The following is a 24,785-nucleotide window of genomic DNA, read 5'->3' as shown; positions in this document are numbered from 1 at the left end:
GTTGCATGTATCACTATGCAGCTCAGACGCTCCTGTATGCATAGTATGCGGCCATGCCAGGTTCTACCATGAGAGACTCGCGCGAGTTACACGCGAGGCATTAGCAAGTGTGATTCTGGCCTAATATGTTATTGGTCATAGTATGGTGGTATTTCTCCTTTGTATGTGGTATTATTGGTCTTTGTATAATGGATTGTGTTGTGTCTGGAGGACATTTTTTTTCTCTATCAATAAAGGGAAGATTATTTCCAGTAGAAATTGAGTACTTGAATGTTTAACCCCTCCCTATCCTGTGACTATTACACTGCAGCAAATATGCTAAGTAATCGCCTATTATAAGGCTATATGCCCATGTTGAGTATTTGCTCAGTATTTTACCTCCGTATTTGTAGCCAAAACCAAAAGTGGTAAAATCAGAGGAAAAGTCTAATAGAAACACCTCTGCATTTTTAACCCACTCCTAGTTTTGGCTTAGAAGTACTGATGTAATATACTGACCAAATACTGAACGTATGAACGTGGCCTAAGCATAAGTGATAACTTATTCATCTGTGGGGACCTACTGCTGGGACCTGCACCGATCGTGCAACTTTTATCCCCTTGAAAGTGGAGCTGATATCTGACTCGTCCCCTGATCCATTCATTCGGTAAGTGATCGACTAGCAAACCTGTGGATTGGTGATAATTTGTTTTCACCTAAGATCCTCCTTACTGCAAACGACTGTAATTTTACATCAGTTATGGTGTGTGCACAGTAGGTGTGCAGGGGCCGCCTGTGTTTCAGTCGATGCTCTACTATAAGGGGGATAATGGCTAACAGATATGTGCATATCAGCATATCACTGTAGGGAGGGCCCCTGGAGTCAATTCCTCTTGTGGGCCCCAGACACCCCAGTCTGACGCTGTGTGTGAGGTAATATGATATCGGTACAGAGACGGATAGAGAGAGAGAGACACAGAGACAGAAACAGACAGGGAGACAGACAGAGAGAGACAGACAGAAAGAGAAAAACAGAAAGAGACAAAGAGGCAGACGGACAGAGAGACAGAGAAAGAGAGAGACAGAGAGAGACAGACAGAGACAGAGAGATAGAGACAGAGTTGTCGTGGGCGGGGAGGGCGCTGCGCTCACCACAGTCGGGTCCGGCCCTGCTGCTGCTCGGTGGCTCGAGCGGTGGGCCAGATCCGGGGACTCGAGCGGTGCTCCTCGCCCGTGAGTGAAAGGGGAGTAGTGTGGTTTGGGGGATTTGGTCCGTGACGCCACCCACGGTTTGTGGTGAGGTTGGGGCACCACCGCTGCTGTTGACGGGGATCCCGGGAGCGATTGCAGGGAGCAGCTGGGATGTTTCTCTCCCCTCCTTGGGTAGGGGGGTTGGTGGTCACGGGGCCCGGTGAGGTGACGGGGAGGCAGGGTCGGGCAAGGTGCATGGTCACTTGGACTGCGCAGCATGGTGCCGGACGGCACGGTAGTACTCACTCAGCCACAAATGGATGCAAATTCTCTGGTAAAACAGACGGCTGGATGGACGGGTCCCGCAGCCGGCTGCTGTGGTTTCTCCCGGACGGTTGGTGGTGGCTGCCTTTCCCTGCACCTTTTGTGTCTCTTCGGTCCCGATGGCTTCCCACCGGTAACCCGCTCCCCAGTGTGTATATGGGCTGGAGGAGCCCTTTTGCCCGCAGGCTCTGGCCCTGGGAACTCTAGCTGTGGCGGTAGCTGTATTTCCCTTGTGCTCGTTGGACGGTTGGCTTCAATCGGGTCTTGGCTGTTTGGAAACCCCTGGGGTTCCGGTCACTAAAGGATTTGACCTGTTTAACGGCGACTCCAAGCCTGGTCGGGGTCCGCAGGCCCTGCCGGTTTATTCTGGCTTCACTTCGCTCCCCGGTTTGGTACCGGCGGGCCACCGCCCGTCCCCGGTCCTACGGTTCCGCGTTGATCGGCCTCTCCTGCAGATGGCCACCACCGTCTGCCAAACTTGCTCTCGGTGCCCGGGCCACGTACCCGGACACAGTCAGTTTTCTCCTCTACTACCACTTTCCTAACTGCTCTCGAGCTCTGCCCAAGCTTAACTAACTTCCTTTCCCGCCTCCAGGACTGTGAACTCCTCAGTGGGTGGGGCACACCGCTTGGCTCCACCCCACCTGGTGTGGACATCAGCCCCTGGAGGGGGGGCAACAAGGATTTGTGTCTGATTGATGTGCCTATCTCGGGGTGGGGGTGTCGTGTTGGCTAGTCCAGGGCGCCACAGAGACAGACAGAGAAACAGAGAGATAGAGAAAGAGAGACAGAGATAGAGAGACAGACAGAGAGCGACAGAGAGAGCTAGAGAGACAGACATATAGACAGAAAGACAGAGAGAGACAGGCAGAGACAGAGAGACAGGCAGACAGGGAGAGACAGACAGACAGAGAAACAGAGAGAGACAGAGATAGACAGAAAGAGAGACAGACAGAAAGAGAGACAGCGAGACAGAGAGTGAAACAGACAGAAAGAAAGGGAGAGTGGGAGAGAGACAGAAAGACACTTAGTTGCTATCCTGGTCAACGCCAGGTACTACAGTTAGTACTATATAAATGTGAAAAAAACAGCAATAAAATAATTTTTTTAAGTAATAAGTATTATTCCCATACTATTACAAAACAAAACCCACTATACCAGGACAAAAAAAAATTATAATACCAAATATACAGGAAACAAATAATGCCTCCACACCATCACCATTTATTACTACCACATAGTGTCTGAATAAAATCATCATTTTGTTATTTAGCAAAACTCACTATATCAAGACCAGTGCTACCAATAATAACATACAATGGACAAATAATACCACATCATGACAAGACCACATATTATCATCACATACTGTATTTCTCCAAAAATAAGACACTGTCTTATATAATTTTTGGCCCTGAAAAATGTGCTAGGACTTATTTTTGGGGTAGGACTTATTCTCGGGGAAACACGGTTGGGGTAAGTTGCCCCCCCAAAAAAGCAGACCCACCCCCCTTCTAAGGAGAATCATACTTACCAGTCCCCAGACTCCTCTGTCCTCCTGTGATCTTCGGCGGGCGCTCCCAGCAGGTATGTTCCAGAGTGGTCCTCTCCTACTTCTGGCCAACACTCACATACATCAGATCGCACACATGTACATTAAACTGCACACACAATCACACATCAGACCACACAAACACACAACATCCAGTGATACCTATTGCTTCCAGCCAGCAGGGGAACCTGGGACGCAGTACAGTGGAGCGTGAGGACCTGCTATAGAACACATAGAAGACTTGGAGTGGAAAGCATAGGGCACTCCAAATTGAGCAATCTGATGTGTGTTTGTGGTTTGATGTGTGTGGGTGTTCAATCTGGTGTGTGTGTGTGTGTGTGTGTGTGTGTGTGCGTTCCACCGCAAGTCCTTGATGCGTTCCACTGTAGGTCCTCCCGTTCAGCTTCTGGTGAGTATGATCGCTGAGTCTTGTCTCTTCTTTCCTCTCTCTTTAGAGGGTGTTTGCTTTCTATAATGAAGTATCCTGCAGTATTCTTTAACTTTTTTACCTGCATGGACACTTCATTATTGAGCCACGACTAGGGCTTATTTTTGGGTAGGGCTTATATTTAAGCCTTACGCCAAAAAGGCTGAAAATTCCTGCTAGGGCTTATTTTTGAGGAAACACTGAAGTATGAAGTAACCAACTAATTATACTAAAATTGATTATTAATAAAAAAACACCGTGTGACGCCCCTGCACTAGTCAGGGTGTCACAGGGAACTGCACTCCAGTCCTTATAGTGCAGAACCCACCCTCCTTGGTTCCAGGTTCCACACAGTGGTATTGCTACCAACCGCATTCAAACCCCCAATCCACACTCACACCAGTACAGGACAGACATGCCAGTGGGTAGGTCTAGAGAGGAAAGGGCCGCCCACCGAAGGGTTAAGCAGACTGGTGGGAGGTGACAAGTCAGTCGGCTCCAGGGGAGCAAAGGGAGACAAAGTGAAGTAGAAACTCTCCAGAGGGAGAGGGAACCAGGGGTTGGAGCCCCCAGGAGAAGTGAAGTAGTAGCCCTCATAGTGTGAGGGGCCGAGAAGTCGAAGCTCCCAAGAGGTCGGACTAAATTGGGACACAGCAAAAGCAATACTATTGGGAGTGGATACCTGGATGTGCTCTCCTTCCCAAGCAGCAGTGGTGCACTGGGACTTTTGGTTCACCTGCAGCATGTGTGTGTAATGACTTTACAAAACATCATCCAGCACCACGATAACCGGCCTGAGTGAGTATATGCTCATCCCCTGCTTCCAGCAAGCCTGCGCTCCCCTGCACCCCACCATCCAGAGTCCCGGGGCCTTCCCTACCCGTGGAGGGAAAACGTCATCTAGCTGCCCTTATTCCATCAACCCCGATACTCGCAGCGGCGGTACTCTCCTTTACCACACACGACGGGTGGCGTCACGAATTATATGTCCCCTGTAAATAGCCCCTTCTTCATTTGAGTGTGGCCCCGGCACCCGGGTCCAGAGAACCTCGAGCCACGAGTAATCACCCCCAGATCCGAGCGGTTAGACCGCTGCAGGGGGCGGCATAACAGCACTAACTCTAATTTTACATACTTAGGTATAAGTATCTACAGATACTAACCGGTTACCTCTCACATGAATGTATTTAATTTTATCTTTTCTTCAGTGACGTAACTAGAGTTCAATGGGCCTGATACAAAATATGGATCTGCTCTTCCTCCCCCACATCTTGGTCAGATGTTTGGGCCCTTGTAGCATTCTAAATCCTATAAAGACATAAGTGTTGCCCACCCCACCTTCATTTTGCAGTAATGTCCCCAATCCTGTACCAATGTAACACATTGCCTGTGCCCCTTCCTGGTAAATATGTCCCCCCATTCTGGTATATATATTGCTATCCTTAGCACCTTCATGGTAAATATCCCCACCATCCTGTTATATATGTCCCCCATTCTGGTATATATCTCTCCAATCATGGTATATACAGTTGAAACCAAAAGTTAACATACACATCTAAAAAGACACATCCGCATGTTTTTATCACTTTCTGACATGAAATCAGAATAAACCTTTCCAGTTTTAGGTCAATTAGGAACCAAAATTATTTATATTTTTCCAAATGCCAGAATAATGAGAGAGAGAGAATGTTTTAAGGCATTTTTATTGCTTCCTGCAAAGTCAAAATTTACATACATTTCATTAGTATTTGGTACCTTTGCCCTTAAACTGAATGACTTGGGTGAAACATTTTGGATATCCTTCCACAAGCTTCTCACAATAGTTGGTAGTAATTTGGGCCTATTCCTCCTGACAGAAATGGTGCATCTGAGTCATGTTTGTAGTGCGCCTTACTCGCACCTGTCTTTTCAGCTTTGCCCATAAATTTTCAGTAGTATTCAGATCAGGCCTTTATGATGGCCACTGCAAAACATTGACTTTGTTATTGTGACGCCCTGGCAAAACCAGGTAGTCACAGAAAGAGTTAAACCTCCTTGGTACCACCTGATCCCACACTGGTACAGTGAAGCAGCCGCACCCCCCCTTCCCCCAGTGTAACAAAAGGAGCAGGAGGGGAGGAGTTGAGTCAGTCAGTGGAAGGAGAAGGAGAGGAGAGCAGTCAGGGGTTGTGGCTCCTGGGCTGCTGGGGAAGTGGAGAAAGGAGAAAGCCGAGTCTTGGAGCTGAAGTAGAGAGTAGGCTTAGGGGCACCTGTAGTGGACCGGGGCAGGGTAGTGGCCCGCCGGTAGTGTGCACGGGACCCCGGACTTGTGCAAAGAGAGGACTTCCCCCGTCCGAAACAGAGAAGGTGACTCTTAGCTGGAGTGCAGAGGAGAGAGGGCCCTGCTTCGTGTACCGGGTGTGGGATCCGAACATTACCGTACCAAAGGCCTACGGACACCGGCAATTTCTGGTTAAGTACTGGACTCTGTGCTTCCTGACCCTACTTCATGAAAACAGCCTCATCCAACACCAGGACAACCGAACTGTGAGTTTCCTGCTCCCTGCAATCCCTGCCACCACCACAACTCCCAATTGGGCCCCGGGACTACAACTCCCCTACCCGTGGAGGGGATCCCACCTTGCTGTCCCGCTCCATCAGTCCCGGGCACGGTCCCCAGAGGCAGCGGCGGTGCCACCATCTCATCACCGCAACCCATGGGTGGCGTCACAGACAATCCCCTTTACATATTTCCCTTTTGTTGTGGAGCCTGGGATCACAGATCGGGTCCCTTCACCGTGATACCTCTAGAAGCAACCCCATTGTCCCGACCCTGAGTACCCCCTATCCCTGGGCAACACATTATCCTTAAGCCACTCTGTAACCACTTTGGCAGTATGCTTTGGGTCATTGTCCATTTGGAAGATCTATTTCCGCCCAAGCTTTCAGTTCCTGGCTGATGTCTTGAGATGTAGTGCCACATAATCTTCTATTTTGTGAAATGCACCAGTCCCTCCTGCAGCAAAACAACCCCACAACATGATGCTGCCACCCTTGTGTGTCACAGTTCAGTGTTTTAGACTTCAAAGCTTCTCCCTTTTTCCTCCTAACATAACGATGGTCATTATGGCCAAACAGTTCAATGTTTTAGTTTTGTCAGACCACAGGACATGTCTCCAAAAATTTCTCTGGTACACAGAACCAATCTCCTCCCTGAGCGGTATGATGGCTGGACATTCCCATCTTGTTTGTACTTGTATATAATTGTTTGTACAGATGAATGAAGCACCTTCAGGTATCTGGAAATTGCTCCCAAGAATGAACTAAACTTCTGCGAGTTCACAATTGCCTTCCTGAGATCTTGGCTGATTTCTTTTGACTTTCCCATGATGCTACACAAGTAGCAGTGTGTTTCAGGTGTGCATTAAAATACATACTCAAGTGTGTCTCTTATTAACTCAGACGTTGCCATTAAACCTATCAGAAGCTTCCAAAGACGTGACATCATCCTATGTGCTGTCCTATATTGTTTAAAGGAATAGTAGTCCTAGGGGTACTTTGCACGCTGCGACATCGCTACTGCGATATCGTCGGGGTCAAATGGAAAGTGACGCACATCCGGCGCCAGTAACGATGTCGCAACATGTAAAGCCTAGATGCGCCGATAAACAATTGCAAAAGCGTCGTAGATCGGCGATCTGTGTAGTGTCGGACATCTCCACAATGTCGGTACGATGTTGTTCCTCGTTCCTGCGGCAACACACATTGCTGTGTGTGAAGCCGCAGGAGCAAGGAACATCTCCTACCTGCGTCCACCGGCTATGTGGAAGAAAGGAGGTGGCCGGGATGTTTAAGTCCTGCTCATCTCCGCCCCTCCGCTTCTATTGGCCGCCTGCCGTGTAACGTCGCTGTGACGCCACACGACCCGCCCCCTTAGGAAGGAGGCGGTTCGCCGGCCAGAGCGACGTCGCAGGGCAGGTAAGTGCGTGTGAAGTTGCCGTAGCGATAATGTTCGCTACGGCAGCTATCACAAGATATCGCATCTGCGACGGGGGCGGGGACTATCGCATTTCGGCTTCACTAGCATCGGCTAGAGATGTCGCAGCGTGCAAAGTACCCCTTAGTGTATGTAAACTTTTGCAGAAAATAATAAAAATGCCTTAAAACATTCTTCTCTCTCCTTATTTTGGCATTTGGAAAATATGAATAATTTTGGTTCCTAATTGACCTAAAACAGTAAAGGTTTATTCTGATTTCATGTCAAATAGTGAGAAAAACATGCATATGTTTCATTTTAGATAGTGTATGTAAACTTCTCGTTTTAATTGTAAGTACAACAGAGCTTCAAGGGAATCTGTCACCAGGTTTTTGCTTCCCCATCTGAGAGCAGCATATTGTAGAGACAGAAACCTTGATTCTAGCGATGTGTCACTTTCAAAGCTGTTTGCTGTAATTTTGATAAAATCAATGTTTTCTCTGCTGCAAATCTAGCAGTTATAATTGGCTCATGGATATGCTAGACTACCTGGCAGCAGGTCAAGTAGTCCTCTAATGATAATCTACTGCTGGTTAAACAGTGATTTTATCAAAACTATACTAAGCAGCCCAGTAAGTGACACATCAGTGGAATTAGGATCTCTGCCCTAAGTTATCCTGCTCTCAGATTAGGCGGCAAAAAGCTGGTGACAGATTCCCTTTAAATATAATTCAATAAAAAACAAAGGACAGGTGGATCATAAGGATGTAAAATGGCACCTTGCACCTTTTATTGGTCATCCCAGTTATGATATCACCACCACCTCTCCAGCTGTCAGCAGCACCAACCATTGAGATGGAGTGGTGGCACCTGACTGTGAAGGCAGCAAGCACAGGAGCGCAAGACAGCTAAGTTTATTGAAAAGTAGCTGTACTGCAAATCCTTCAGATGTTTAAAACTGTTATTTTGAATAAGTGCATTAGGCTCTCTGAGATGTTTTGTATTTAAGGGTACTTTCACACTTGCGTTATTTTCCTTCTGTTACAATCCGCCCTTTTGGAAAACAGCGGAATCCGTTAACGGATTCCGCTGTTTCCCATAGACTTGTATGGATGACGGATTGTACCAAAAGGACCTGCGTTGCTTCCGCTGGGCGACGCTCAGTTGCTTCCGCCCAGCGGGAGGAACGCAGCATGTAACGTTGTTTTGAGCAGCGGAATCCTCTGGATTTCACTGTGCATGCTCTTCTTTTTTTTTTTTTTTTAAATCACAAACTTTATTTTGGCTGCGGTGGCCGAACGTTCAGCTGAGCGCCCGGCCGTCGGCAAGTGACAGCACTCAGCTGAGCGACCGGCCGCCGGCATGCTCGGGAGCCGGCAAGTGACAGCGCTCAGCTGATCACCTGGCGGTCGGCTGCAGGGAGCGATCAGCTGATCACCCGGCGGCTGGCAAGTGACAGCGCTCAGCTGATCACTCGGCGGCCGGTTGTAGGGAGTGATCAGCTGATCACCCGGCGGCCGGCTGCAGGGAGCAATCAGCTGATCACCCGGCGGCCGGCAAGTGACAGCGCTCAGCTGATCACCCGGCGGGCGGCTGCAGGGAGTGATCAGCTGATCACCCGGCGGCCGGCAAGTGACAGCGCTCAGCTGATCACCCGGCGGCCGGCTGCAGGGAGCGATCAGCTGATCACTCGGCGGCCGGCTGCAGGGAGCGATCAGCTGATCACCCGGCGGCCGGATACTGGGAGCGATCACCTGATCGTTCACAATAGTCTGCCGCCGGTAAAACTGTAAAAAAAAAAAAAAATCAAAACGGATTCCGTTGTTTTGCAGCATCCGTTGCATCCGTTGTGCCACTATATGCAACACATTTGTAGCATCCGTCACACAACGCAATGCAACGGATACCGTTCAACGCAAGTGTAAAACTAGCCTTAATCAGTATTGATCATGTGAGCTTGACGAATGTATGAAAGGGAATCTGTTACTAGGTTTCTGCTGCCAAATCTGATAGCAGCATAATGTAGAGACAGAGTACCTAATTCCACTTATATGTCACTTACTTGGTTGTTTTCTGTAGTTTTGATAAAATCACTGCTTTATCAGTAGGAGATTATCATTAGAGAACTAGTAAATCTGCTGCAATATAGTCGTGTATATTAATAAGCTCTGTAAAATCCTGCCCTCACCACAGATGCACAATGTACATGGAAAGCTTACAATCAGTGGTGGGGGTGAGGTTATGCAGAGCTCAGCATTCAGAGAACTGGTAAATCTGTAGATGATTTAACACTGATTTTATCAAAGCTGCAGCAAGCGGCAAGGTAAGTGACATATCACTGGAATCAGAGTCTATGCCCCTACATTATGCTGCTCTCAAATAAGATAGCAAAAACCTTGTGACAGATTTCTTAAGTGTTATATGTCGTTTTTATCATTGTGAGCTATCGCATTGCATTAGCTTGATACAAATTATACTTTGGGGTGGGCTGCCAATCTGATGTCTATAGGTAGGAACAGAACTTGATGATTGTTCTCGGGGGATGAGCCCTGAATAATTTATTTTACCGATTCCTACATTAAGCAGCACCTGATATTAGCAGGTATCTGACAGCCGCTCACTTCTCATCGCTCTACAGGAGTAATGTGCATGTTCAGCCAACCCAAACACGCATCGTCCAGGACAGACAGAGAGTGAGAACTGCTGGCTTGAATTTTTTGGCTGACAGTTATCTGATGCCTTTATAAAAAATGAGATTCAGTTTTTGACAAGCAGGTATGGATAGGTCACTAGAATATCTTGTAGGTATTCTACAAAAAAAAAAAAAAGTAATTGTAATGTCAAAACACAAAAAGAAAATATACCATTTTACATTTTGGAACAAGAACGTCAAAGTCTCAGCACCCAGTGTCCCGATCAGAGGGGAGCTAGACTCCATTTGTACAACTTTATGGGAAACACATTTTTGTTAATTAATTTCAATGTACATTTCATATTAAAAGTAAAGGTATATATTGTAAATACTCAAAACTAATCTCCTGGGTTTATTTGTGTGTTTTTTAAGCAACAGTGTAAAAATGAACATCTCATCCTAATTGTCACCCATGTTGTTCTGCTGCAATTAACAGCTGTTGTAGATCTTTCCCGTGAATTTGTTTGGGTTGTTGCTCTACATTCAATAAAATTGCATTTGCAAGATGTCACATTTTTTCTTTTTCAGTTTTATTTCAAAGTAAATTAAAAGTGGTTTAAAAATCCATTAAGTATAAAAGAAGCAGTTGCCAGATTTGCAAATTTTAATAATTCTACACGTCAAGGCACCCAGAATGTTAAGAACAAATATTATTATATTAATATTTACATTTAGCTGATGGTTCTGTAGATTAAAGTGCCCCAGAGAGAGCAGAATTGATGCAATTCTCCATTCCGCACCCCCTCATTTTGTCTCCATGCACCAATGAGCAAACGAAGGTGGTAAGGAGGTTGTAGACAAGTGTGTTCTGGATGTCCCTATGCAGAAGTGTTCCACTATGTTCCACTATGGTCACCAACCTGCAGAAAGTGTGCCACATGTTTGACTGGCATACCTGTAGCAGGGGTCCTACACATTTATGGTTGACCATGTATTTTTAAGGTTTAACCTTCAGCCAGGGTCCAGCCTTTGGTGAGCAGGTTTTGACCACAGGAACAGCCAGGTTTTGTTCTTGAAGGGCACATTTTTCAGTAGGATAAATACATTATTATTATACGTGTCTGACAAGTTATATAAAGCCTAAATAAGGAGTGTTTCAGGAAAATTAAAAAAAAATCTTCTAATGGTCATGCCCTCATATAAAGCATAACTGGATAATTAGACATGAACCACACATCCAAAAATCATAAGTTGATTTAAAGCAGCTAGGCAAAACTTTAAATACCTGAACATGAGGTTCTTGATTTAACATTCTGATCAGACTGCATGAAGCCCACTGCCATGTCACAGCGAGCCTCTGAGTGGGTCTCTAACTTATCTGAAGCCTTGAAGGTACACCACCTCAGCGACAGTGCACCAGCAGGGCAGGTGACCTGGTGCCTCACAACAACCATGCTGAGAGGTTGAGTCCCCATGACTCCAGGCCACACCACCCTACTGACAAAAAACCACCAAAACAATGGCCACCAAATAACACAAACACCATATGAAAGGAGCTGGCCAACTCACCTTCCACAAGTTATCAGTATGTGAACTGTGTTGTGTTTGTGCTGTGTGGTGGCCATTGTTGTGGTGGTTTTGTGTCAGTGGGGCGATTGCCGGAAGTCATGGGGACTCAATCTCGCAGCACCAGGTTCTCTGCCCTGCTGGTGCACTGTCGCTGTGGCAGTGGTTGGCACCTGGCACTGCACCTTTAGGGCTTCAGATAAGTTAGGGACCCACTCAGACGTTAGCCATGATGTGGCAGTGGGCTCCATAAAGTCTAATCAGAATGTTAAACCAAGAATCTCAAGTTCAGGTATATAAATTTTTGCCTAGCAGAATTAGCTCAACTTATGATTTTTGGATGTGCGGTTCATGTCTTTTTTATTCAGGTATGATGCTCTCATATAAAGATGAGATCCATAGTACTGTTCCCCACCCTCACAGTACCTGTAATTCAGTGTAACCATGAAGCTGCTCCTTGGTACTCCCTCTTCTTTTTGGGACACTACATCACTAGTCAGGGGGCATGGCTTGCTCCATGCTGTTAGTAACAGCCAACCTCCCAATAATATCTGCTTCCTTGCAGCCTGAGAACAGGGGCATGGTGGGGATGTGGCCTGCACCCTGCTGTTAGTAGCAGCCATGCCCCATGAAAATATCTGCTTCAATGCAGTCCAAGAACAGAGTGCGAGGTCATGCCCCCACCACGTTCCCGGTTCTCGGACTGCAAGAAGCAGATATTATCTTGGGGGCTGATTGCTACTAACAGCAGGGTGCAGGCCATGCCCTCTCATGCTTCCAAGAAGGGAGGGGGAGCACCAAGGAACAGCTACAGCATTACACTGAATTACACTGAATTACAGGTTGTGTGAGGGTGAGGACAACACTGTGCATCTCATCTTTATAGCTTATTAGGGCAAAGACAGTAGAAGTGTGACACCCAGGTGGCAGGGGGTTAACCTTACTCATCGCAGGGCCGATGATGTCGGTTCCAGGGATGTCACGGGTGGCCCTGCCCGGTTTCATGCCCCGAGCTGTGCACAATAAAAGGGATAATAGAAGGTCAAGATTTTTCTTTGTCATGACGCCACCTGCAGGTACCTGGCCAGGGATTAGCCGCCGCTGCTGTTGTTGTCCTCCGGGGTGGCTGGTAATAGCAGCAAAGATGGTATTGCTTCCTACAGGGAGGCAGGCCCCAGGGAAATGATGATGGGAGGTTGCAGTGGCGGTGGTCGTTGGCACTGAAGCACAGGGCGCCGACATCGGTAATAAGAGTCCAAGTCGGCTGCTGCTGTTCCAAGTGTCTTTACTCATATGCTGCTTGCCCAGGGAAGTACCTGTCACCCGCTGTGATGGTCCCCGTCGACCTCAGATAAGTTGGAAGAAGCCACCGGTATTTGGAAAATGTCCTTTCTAAGAGTTGCCCCTCCAGTAGTGTGGAGCCTGGGCTGAGCATTCCGCTCCAAGCCTCAGAGAAGAAAAAGGAAGAAGATGGTGGTGGTGTCATGTCGCCAGTACTAATGTCCCGGCTAGACTGACTAAAGATTGTGTAAAGTTGCTCCTACTTTTACTAAAAGTGGAACCCACCCCCCAGGTGGTTGTTCTAGTGACCGGGAAGTCCCATGTTTCATGATGGCCAACCCAATACCTACCCTAGTCCAGCTCCCCAGTGAGAAGGCTCCTAAGCTGTATGTAAAGTGTGAATGTGGAACACCGGTAATTAACCTCCTCATTAGGAGGCAAATACTGCACCTCAATTGAAGTGCAGTACTCTGTGTGGTGACTGGAGCTGCAGGGGTGCCACATTCCCCCACAGCAAATAGCAGCACTTCCGGTCTGCAAAGAAAGTTATAATGTAGCGCCCCTGACTATTTCAGGGTGCTGCACCGGTGGGAGCGGACACCTGGATGTGCTCCCCTGTAGTGACTGGATGCACAGTGATTTTGGTTTATCTTCAGTGTGAGTGTCTGCTTTATAATCCTCATCCTGCACCATGACTACCCACAGTGAATACTCTGTTCCCCTGCACCCTACGCTCCCCAGCATCCATCAATTACCCCAGAGGCCGAGGTCTTCCCTACCTGCGGAGGGACTGACATCTTGCTGCCCCACACCATCTGTCCTGGTACTCCTTCCAGCAGCGGCAGTATTCCCATTACCACAACTCGCAGGTGGCGTCACGAACTTCTCCCCTGTAAATATCCCCTTCCAAGGATCGGAGTGTTAGCCGAACCGGGGCTGGCCCCCTCGAGCCACGACCACCCCGAATCCGAGCACCCCGCTCTGCTCCGAGGCGGCACAATAACACCCTAATTTTTGTATGCAATTAACAAAATAACATTCTTCCCTTTATGGGAGGCACATCATTAATAAACAGTTTCAAACATTTTCAACAGTGACTGGTCAGCAGTATCATCATGCAATAAAACATCAACATTTGCATATGAAAAACAGTTATTCTTTCTTAGCTGCTGGTGCTCCCAGAGGTCTGGTCCCAGCCCTCTGGCTCTGGGCACTCAAGGGACATCCACGAGCAAAGTGTCCAACCTTGTCGCAGGACCGGCAGATCGGCTGCTCGCCAACATCATATCGGTCAGGGACTTGTGGAAGCGGGGTCCTCCCGCATCGCCGCCAGGAGAGGTCATCAGCATTGGAAGCCAGTTCAATGGTTACAGGAGGCTGAGTAACCATTGTTTAGGTTGCACCGCTTTGATCAGGGCAGCCATGCCTCTGGTCAGTTCCATAACCTGGAGCCACAGTTCATCGATGGAGTCTTTATCCACAGTCTGTTCACTGGCTGGTTAAGATAATGGTTTTCGGCCAAAGGGTACACACAAAAAAAAAACAACCGGTACAGTCTATCTTTGAAGTCAGTCAGGGTTTTCGGCAGTGGGGCTCTCCTTCGCACTCTTTTTGGGCTCCACCCATGCTTTACCACTTTTTGCAGGTACCCCCCATGATGGCGCGCCCCTTCTATTCCTACGCAGAATGACTAATGGCGACTGTCCTTTCAATAAATACGGTTTTAGCACAGTCCAATAAGGCGCGCACAGTACCCGGGTTTTGTCTGGGCACGTTTTCCTGTTTTTAACGCCAAAATGTGGCACCCAGGGGGCAGGGGGTTAACCTTACTCGTCGCCAGGCCGGTGATGTCAGTTCCGGGGATGTCACGGGTGGCCCTGCCCGGTTTTGTGCCCCGTGGTGTCCATAATAAAAGGGGAATAGGAGGTTGGGAGTTTTGTTTGTTGTGACGCCACCTGCGGTACGCGGCCAGGGATTAGCCGCCACTGCTGTTGCTGTCCTCCGGGGCGGATGGTAATAGCAGCAAAGATGGTATTCCCCAGGCCCCCCATTATTACCCCAAAGATGGTATTCCCCGGGCCCCAGGGAAATGATAATGGGGGGTTGTAGAGGTGGTGGCAGTTGGCGCCGAAGCGCGGGGCACCGGCGCTGGTGATTGGAGTCCGAGTCAGCTGCTGTGGTTCCAGGTATCTTTACTCACTCATATGCTGCTTCCTGGGAAGTACCGGTCACCCTCTGTGATGGGCCCGCCCCGTTGACCTCAGATAAGTTGGAAGAAGCCACCGGTGTTTGGAAAATGTCCTTTCTAAGAGTTGCCACTCCAGTAGTGTGGAACCCGGGCTGAGCGTTCAGCTCCAAGCCTCAGACCCCATAACAAGAGAAAAAGGAAGAAGATAGTGGTGGTGTCGTGTCGCCAGAACTGATGTCCCAGCAAGACTGACTAAGGATTGTATAAAGTTGCTCCTACTTTTACCTCAAGTGAAACCCACCCCCCAGGTGGTTGTCCTAGTGACCGAGAAGTCCCATGCTTCGTGATGGCCACCCCCCTGCCTACCCTAGTCCAGCTCCCCAGTGAGAAGGCTCCTAAGCTGTATGCAAAGTATGAATGTGGAACACCGGTAATTAATCCCCTCCTTACCCGAGGTGAATACTGCACCTCAATTGAGGTGCAGTACTCTGTGGCGACTGGAGACGCAGGGCGCCACAGAAGAATTTTTATCACCCCACAGTACCCCTTTAATTGAAGAATCCAAAAGTATGTACTGAACAAACATGGCTGAAGCTGAGCAGGTACATTTCTAAAGACAAGAGAGCCCTCCATCTCCTGAGTGCTGCCTCTTAGATGACATTTTTTTAAGAGTATAACCTATTTAATACAATTCTCAATAGTTAAAGTGTTTTAATGATAGTTATAGTCTTTAGTACTCATAACTATGGTTATAGTCTATATCTTTCATGGCAAGGAAAATATAAAACCAACGACTATGATACTTGTTGCCACAGAGAGGGAATGGCAATAAATGAGAGGTATTTATAATCCTCATAATCTAAAGTAGTCAAGAACAGATCTAATGTTACTCATGTGACCCATAAGCTGATAATTACACTGCAGTCAAGACAGGCATAAAGACAATTAACAGTTACATTGCTATAGCCCTAGAGCATCAGCTACAACACCGCACAGATTTTTTTTCCATCAGAAGATTTTATGTTTCTGACAAAACACGTTCATTAGACATATAAAAAGGAGTGCTTTCTACTGACTTAAAATAGTACAATTTATTAGACACTTAGTGTACACATGCGGCGTTCATATTTGTTATGGAACTGACAAGATCACAATGTAAGGGTAGAGACATCGATCCAAAAAGTGACCCCCTGATATGCCATGAAAACAAATTTGAACTTCCCATAACATCTCCAATTCCAAAATCTAACAAGCGCCACTGTTAATAGGTACAAAATCCAAAGCAGAAAGACGTTTAAATGGCATCATGTTATTAGAGATTTCATCTGAGCGCATCTGTCATCAGATTTCACAATACAAATTGCATTCATTATTAAATAAATCTTTTGGACCTAATGAAGCTGATATACTTACATTTAACATGCCTGTAAGAAAGGCTGTATAATTCTTTGTGGAAGTCTCACTTCCTAGAATTTAAATGAGCATTTTATAATACTTAAACTCATAAAATGCATGGACTGATAATATGTATGGACTGATAAAATACTGGACTCACAAAATGCATTTTAATTTGAGGATAATATAGCATTCTGACAGATTGTGAAAGTAAGTACACCAACCTCATCAGGTCTAGGAGATCTATGTACTGGTATATACAGTATATACAAATGGCTTATGCACCATGTAGTTGCATGAATGAATGCAGTTCTGTCCACTAATTTATTTCATTTATACTAATCAGCCATAACATTATAAGGGATAGGCTGTAAAAGCACGTATCACCTATCCATAAAATACGTTATCAGATATGATTGTTGGGGGATATTTAGGGGTACTTTGCACGCTGCGACATCGCAGGCCGATGCTGCCGATGCTGCGATGCCAAGCGCGATAGTACCCGCCCCCGTCGCAGCAGCGATATCCTTGTGATAGCTGCCGTAGCGAACATTATCGCTACGGCAGCTTCACATGGACTCACCTGTCCTGTGACCGTCGCTCTGGCCGGCGACCCGCCTCCTTGTTAAGGGGGTGGGTCGTGCGGCGTCATAGCGACGTCACACGCCAGGCGGCCAATCGGAGCGGAGGGGCAGAGATGAGTGGGATGTAAACATCCCGCCCATCTCCTTCCTTCCGCATATTCTACGGAAGCCACAGTGACGCCGGTAGGAGATGTTCCTCACTCCTGCGGCTTCACACACAGCGATATGTGCTGCCGCAGGAGCGAGGAACAACATCGGACTGTCGCGTCAGCATAATTATGGATTACGCAGACGCTGCAGCGATGATACGATTACGACGCTTTTGCGCTCGTTAATCGTATCATCGAGCCTTTACACACTACGATGTCGCATGCGATGCCGGAAGTGCGTCACTTTTAATTTGACCCCACCGACATCGCAGCTGCGATGTCGTAGTGTGCAAAGTACCCCTTAGATGGGAGTACCACTGCAATCAAACTCTGGCAGAATAGCTGCTTGAGAATCCTATTCTAATAATGGGTAGCGGTCCCAAAAGATGGACCCCCAGCGATCATACAACTTTATAACTATAGAGCCGAAGTGAAATGCATTTGTCGCGGGCAGGGGTGACTGACCACGTCAGGGAAGGCTACCCAAGGCACTCGGATCCGGGATCGCGGCTGGGGCTCGAGTGGCAGCCGGATCCAGGGCTCGTGCAGCGGCCCGTCAGATTTCTAATGTGAACCTCTGGCTACCACCAAATGGCTACAATGGAGCATTGGAAGAAGGTGACTTGGAGTGACATTTTGTATTACATCAGAGGGATAGATGGGTGACTGTGGATGGGATAACTATGTGGAGAAGGGAAGCCAACTGAAGGATGCTCAGGGCCCAGTTCTGCTGGCAAAGCTTGCATCTTGACATTCATGTGTATGTTTCTATGAGGCTATGTCGCGGGCGGAGGAGGGGATGCTACGCTCTCCCACTGCTCGGATCCGGCCGCTGCTGCTGCGGCTGCTGCTGCTCGGTGGTGGCTCGAGAGGTGGGCCGGATCCCGGGGACTCGAGCGGCGCTCCTCGCCCGTGAGTGAAAAGGGTGGGGATTGGATGGTGGGAATTTGGTTATTGTCCGTGACGCCACCCACGGTTGTGGTGAGATTGGTGACACCACCGCTGCTCTGGACGGGGATCCCAGGAGCGATGACAGGGAGCAGCCTGGATGTTAGTTCTCCCCTCCGTGGGTAGGGGGTTGGTTGTCTTGGGGCCCGGTGATGGGGTAGGGATGGATGGCAGGCGGGTTACGGGCCTGGCGAGGTGCAGGGTCGCGGGGGCAGCGCTGTGCCGCACGGCACGGTGGTACTCACTCAGCCAGTAATTCACACAGAGTCTCTGGTCAAACAAACGGCTGGATGGACGGGTCCCACAGACGGCTGCGGTGTTTTTCCCCTGACCCCAGGTTGGTACTGTAAGTCCTTTCCTGCACCTTCCGTACGCTCCTCCTGTGCTCCGGTTTCCAGCTGGCTCCCCGGTTCGGTACCGGTGGGCCACCGCCCAGCCCTGGCTACCTACGGTTCCACCAGACTGTCTTCCCGGCTCTCGCAGACGGCCACTACCATCTGCCTGACTCTCTACACGAGGGCCCTAGGCTCCAACCTAGGCCCCAGTCTGCGTCTGCCTCTCTGCAGACCTCCTCTCTCTTCCTCTGCCTGGACTTGTCTGAACTTGTTTCCTGCCTCAGGCCAGCTAAACTCCTCGGTGGGCGTGCCCATCTGCCTGACTCCGCCCACCTGGTGTGTCTGTCTGAACCCGAGGAAGAAACCAGGTCTCACTGGGGATGTCTGCTGTGAACTGCTGGGGGTGGGTGTGTGTGTGTGTTGTTACCTGTGACCCCTGGCTTGTCCAGGGCGCCACAGCTATATACTACCTAAACTAAATATAAACATTGTTGCAGACCAAATAATGCAACAGTATTCCCTGATAAGAAAAAAAGTGATCTCATTAAGCAGAATAATGTATTGTTTAGGAATGGTTTTAGGGAGAGGTGTAAGTTACCTTTCAAACCTTCCAGATTTGATTATGTGTGAAAGTTCCAATTCACAACTTACAAGACTTTGATGGATCGGTCGGTAAGCATTTGGCACCAAATACCACAGGACACTCTCAGTAGGTTTTTGAGTCTGTGCCTAGTTGGGTCAGAGCTACAGATCATTATGAAGGTGGTATTAATGTTATGGCTGATCGCTATAAGTTCTATCATAAAAAAAATGAATTCCCTAGTGGATCAATTTGAGCAATAGAAATCACACATAAAATCTTCAAGATAACGATGTGCTCCATTGGCCTCCTCCATATCTATCAGGAATGCAAAAAACGTAATTATTTTAGTAGAGTATATTATTAAAAACAGTACGAAAATTTAACAGAATAGTATATAATTCTTTGTTGGGGGAGGGGGTTGATCATTTCTAAAGAGTTAAATGGCAAAGTGGAGAAGAATGTTTATTCCTCACGAGCACAGGTTTCATCTACCTTCCATCTGAAATATATCCCTGGTGGGCATGGTCAATCACTTGTCCATCATCCCTATTAACAATTATTCCCAGAGAGAATTCCTGGCCAAAATACAATTATTTCTTCACACATCATTGCATCTTGACTATCATCTCTCCTTCACACGGGATGAAGAAGGTGCTAAACACAGATAACTTGCCAACTGGGCATCTAGTTCACGTCCTGTCAGGTTAGGCGGATCTGCCTGAGGGTTTCATTATTCACTCGCGCACTTTTAAATCAATTTGCTGTTTTGTAAGGAGCGTACTGACTTTTGAAACTTTTAGCAGCCAGGATGCACCCGAGGTGCCCACAGAAGAAGGTGTAATTATTCAATTTGTTACCAAAAGCGGCACTGACATTGTAATACATTTGCTTGAGATATGAAGATATATGAATTTACAGATGAAGGAACAAACAGTGGCTTTCGACAGTCCCTCTGGGGAAATAAAAACAAAGCACAAGCTTTGTCTACAATCCGTTCCAGAGATGTCCTCTTGAGAAAAAACAATTAGCGCTTTATTTTAAGACTGTTATTGGAAATCTTTTGTTCTCATTTGTGATATGCAAATCATTGTATTCACATTAGTTATTTAGAGGCCATAATGCGGATATATAAACCATACATTCTGAGATAATGAATATCACTGCCTTATGAACATGACCTTGCTTTGACTCCATAATTACTAACAGATATTGCAACTGACTCACTCGACTGCCAAAAGCGAGCACAATACCGTCCCATGGTGATGTATTCATTTGACCCATATAACATAGTTTAAAATAATTACATTGAGTTTGTGATGCAAAAAAAAAATGAGTCTCAGACAGTGTACCCCTCAGACTTTTATGAGTCACACTTGATTTAATTAGATTTCTTTGAAAGAAAAAGATCATTTAAAGAGCGTCTGTAACCAAAACCAAAATGATGTATTTCCTAATGTTCGGAGTTATTATTATAGAACTTTATGATAAATATGTTCTTCATTATTTGCCAATCACTCGCATCTCGTAACTAACACAACATTTCAGCCTTTTTAAAATATAAAAGTTAGAAGCTGATTGGTCGATTATGTGACCTTGCATTAACTGCCCAACCTGATCTTTACATTAATTCAAACATCTTTCAGAGTCCCATCAAAAGCACAATAAAAACTGAATATACAGGTCCCAATCAGGCTCAGCCTTGCAATCTGCCAAGGCGGAGAGATGTCTGCTGGGCTGGCAACACTGAACTGCAAAATGAGCTACCGGCCCCTTAAAACTCCTGCTTAGAGACATGTGACAAGTGCCGCTATGGCACGCACACACAGACAAGGGCCACAGCGGTACGTAGAGGGCTATTTTTGTCTGAACCTAGCCAGTACCCGCGTCAGAAGTTGGAACATCTTTTTATGGGCAGAGTTCGCCCTCTGCTCACGAGTTCGAGGGTTCCCACTCCATTGCACTCCCAATGCCTGATGCCCGTCACCCTACGCAGAACCCCCTGCAGCTCTCCATCCTCCCTCTATCTCAGGGATCTGGAGACTTTTTTCTGTATATACAGCAGGTGCAGTATAAAGTATTGAATGCATAAAGATTGCTGCATGTACATTATATAGGTGAAACTATAATTGCTGCATATGCATTATATAGGTGATACTGCCAGCAGTCACTGTATCAGCTACATAATGCATATACAGTACTGTATCAGCTAAATAATGTATATACAGCAGTTGCAGTATCACCTACACTACAGTTCAAAAGTTTGGGGTCACCCAGACAATTATGCCTTTTCCATGAAAAATCATACTTTTATTTATCAAATGAGTTGCATAATGAATAGAAAATATATTATAGACATTGATAAGGTTAGAAATAATGATTTTTACTTGAAATAATATTTTTCTCCTTCAAACTTTGCTTTCGTCACAGAATGCTCCTTTGCAGCAATTACAGCTTTGCAGACCTTTGGTTTTCTAGCTGTTAATTTGGAGAGGTAATCTGGAGATATTTCACTCCATTCTTCCAGAAGCCCCTCCCATAAGTTGGATTGGCTTGATGGGCACTTTTTGCGTACCATATGGTCAAGCTGCTCCCACAACAGCTCAATAGGGTTGAGATCTGGTAACTGGGCTGGCCACTCCATTACAGATAGAATACCAGTTGCCTGCTTCTTCCCTAAATAGTTCATGCATAATTTGGAGGTGTGCTTTGGGTCATTGTCCTGTTGTAGGATGAAATTGGCTCCAATCAAGCGCTGTCCACAGGGTATGGCATTGCAAAATTAAGTGATAGTCTTCCTTATTCAAAATCCGTTTTACCTTGTACTAATCTCCCACTTTACCAGCAGTAAAGCAACCCCAGACCATCACATTACCTCCACCATGCTTAACAGATGGCATCAGGCACTCTTCCAGCATCTTTTCAGTAGTTCTGCATTGCACAAATGTTCTTCTGTGTAATCAAACACCTCAAACTTTGATTCGTCTGTCCATAACACTTTTTTCCAATCTTCCTCTGTCCAATGTCTGTGTTCTTTTGCCCATATTAATGTTTTCCTTTTATTAGCCAGTCTCAGATACGGCTTTTTCTTTGCCACTCTGTCCCAAAGGCCAGCATCCCAGAGTCGCGTCTTCACTGTAGACATTGACACTGGCGTTTTGTGGGTACTATTTAATAAATGAAAGAAAAAATCAGCTCACCTTTCACCCAATACTACAAGATGCCAGGGGTGCACGGAGTCCGCTGGTTAGTCCTGACCAGCATGTAACGGACAGAAGAAATGGAAGGTTTGAATCCAGCACCGATTCCGGATGAGATAAAAAAATTCCTTTATTGGTACATTTTAAAATACATATGAAGACCGCAGATAGAAGATTCAGGTCATAGGTAGCCTTTACGCGTTTCGGACTTCATAATAAAAACAAAAAGAGTCCTTAATCATAAGTAACCTATGCACAGACCGGGTTTATATACTAAATGCATACATGGATACAAAACAGGATGGGAGTGTGGTAATTATCTGGGGGGAGGTGTGTTCATCACGTGTGTTAATTAAATGGAATAGGCATATATGCGAATATCTGGTAATTTATACAAGGTATAAAAAATATATATATTCTATATGTGTGTGTTATTTAATTTTGTTATCCTAAATTTAGTGATATAAAATAAATAAATACAAAAGAAATTAATTTAATATATGTATTCTATATTTTTTTATTTTTTTATTATATAAATCTTATTTCTTTAATTTCTTATTATTTTGTACTTATTATTTTTTAATTATAATATTATTTATTCATCTGTTTATCTATTTATTTGTATATAGTATTATATATTTAATATTATGTATATTATACAAATCAGTAGATATGTAGATATTGCATTAAAAACCAGACGTTTGCAACTAGAATAGTCATTTACTACATTAACAATGTATAGAGTGTATTTTGGTTTAATTTAATGTTCGCTTCATTGAAAAAAAAATGTGCTTTTCTTTCAAAAATAAGGAAATATCTAAGTGACCCTAAACTTTTGAACTGTAGTGTGTACAGTATAATGTATATAAAGCACTTGCAGTAACACCATCATAAAGTATATACGGCTAGCATCATCTACATAAATGTATATGTAGCGCCCCTGAGCCACTCAGGGCACTACAAGGAACTGCATCCTTTTGGGGATGCAGGACCTACCCCCTGGGACCTGTAGTACCAGTGCCGATACCACCAAAGCGCAACTAAAATCCTAGTTCTCCACTCCACACCGGGCATAGAGGGTTAACCATGTAAGGGGATGGTCGCCATGGAAAGGAACGAGTCCCGGGATTAGCCAGCCTGGTGGGAGGGGTCAGCAGTCAGTAGAGAGAAGTGTGACACACAGAGAAGTGTGCGGATGTGCCAGAGCTGGGTCCGTGCAATGGTGACCCCGGGGGCTCGGGGGAGAGGTCGCCAGGGCGGGTATGGACAGGTACCGCTGGGACTGGAGCACGCTCGGGTACAGGTCCCTAGATCAGGCGCCAGTTCTACACGGCTTGATAAATACCTGCCCGGTGAGGTCACCTTCATGGACTTCGCCGAACCAAATAATCCGGGGGCATCAACAGTAAACTAGGATTGGTGTTAGGACACTTACCTCCCCACAGGGTCTACACAGTCCACTGTATGGAGAAGGAGACTGTACCCCCAAAAGGGACAGTCGGGCCCCATACGCTCCATGCTACGGGGACCCAACCAACAGGGAGTGCTGGGGACAGAGCAACCTGGGTCACTACATTGGCACTGATACTCCATGGGACCTGAATCAGCAACCCCTGTGTCCGAGTCCGAGTCACATGAACATTAACTCTTATCTCCCATGTAAATAATCCCCTTTTACAAAAGAAGCCCCAGGGCACGGGACCGGGCAACGGCCACCAGAGTGACATTCCCATTTGTTACCGCCCGGGACCGAGTACCCCCTTCCCTGGGTGCTACAGCTTCTTTTTCTGGCGTCACAAACAGGATACGGACAAGGCCCGTTAACTCGGGTGATGTGTGCCTTAAGGAACTGTATTTAATGGACTGTTTGTGCAAAGACTGTCGCCAAAAATCGATCCGATTTCCAGCAAAAAAAATGGGATGATTTTTTTTGTCACTTGTCATTCATATACATTCCATTTTTTTTTCTCAGCAGCTACTAATCATGCACAGGACCATTTACAGTTTCCTATGTTAAAGAATGGTAATGTATCCATAATAAATCAGATGCTAAACTGGCATCCAATTTTTTTTGTCCCACTTATAGACTTGAATGGGTGAGTTTCACCTAATTTCAGAGTCAAATAGCGGCATGCTGCAATTTTTTTTCTCACACCAAATCGGTATGAGAAAAAAACATTCATCTGCACTGCCTCATTGAATAACATGGGTCAGTGTGCTATCCGTTAAAAAATTGGATAGCACACACACAATATATTTGCTCATGTGCATGAGCCTTTACTCTGTGTATATACAGTGCCTACAAGTAGTATTCAACCCCCTGCAGATTTAGCAGGTTTACACATTCGGAATTAACTTGGCATTGTGACATTTGGACTGTAGATCAGCCTGGAAGTGTGAAATGCACTGCAGCAAAAAAGAATGTTATTTCTTTTTTTATTTTATTTTTTTTTTTAAATTGTGAAAAGTTTATTCAGAGGGTCATTTATTATTGAACC

The sequence above is a fragment of the Anomaloglossus baeobatrachus genome, chromosome 1 (genome assembly GCF_048569485.1).
Source record: "Anomaloglossus baeobatrachus isolate aAnoBae1 chromosome 1, aAnoBae1.hap1, whole genome shotgun sequence".
NCBI lineage: Eukaryota > Metazoa > Chordata > Amphibia > Anura > Aromobatidae > Anomaloglossus > Anomaloglossus baeobatrachus.
The sequence above is the reverse complement of the archived record's forward strand: the minus strand, read 5'-3'. Positions refer to the sequence as shown.